The sequence below is a fragment of the Penaeus monodon genome, chromosome 29 (genome assembly GCF_015228065.2).
Source record: "Penaeus monodon isolate SGIC_2016 chromosome 29, NSTDA_Pmon_1, whole genome shotgun sequence".
Taxonomy (NCBI): Eukaryota; Metazoa; Arthropoda; class Malacostraca; order Decapoda; family Penaeidae; genus Penaeus; species Penaeus monodon.
The window spans coordinates 3,386,091-3,386,380 of NC_051414.1; positions in this window are offsets into that span (position 1 = coordinate 3,386,091).

The following is a 290-nucleotide window of genomic DNA, read 5'->3' on the forward strand; positions in this document are numbered from 1 at the left end:
AGTAGACAAGGCAAGGGGAACAGACTGAAACAAATGAAAGAGGCGCACAATAGGAGGGTCGTTCATATTTATGAAGTAAATGACACATTTCCCCAGCTCACCCGCGGACCTCAGCGATCCATGAAGGGAGTCAAGATGGCGTCGCGTGTCCCGGATGTAGCTGTGACGTCACCCGGGAGAGATTACGGACGCAGTGAGTCTTTTTCTCTCCATTTTCTGCTTCGCTTCCTCGCCGATCTGAAAATGGTGCGCTCCGGATGAGGCGCTTTAGATGTATATGTGTATGTATG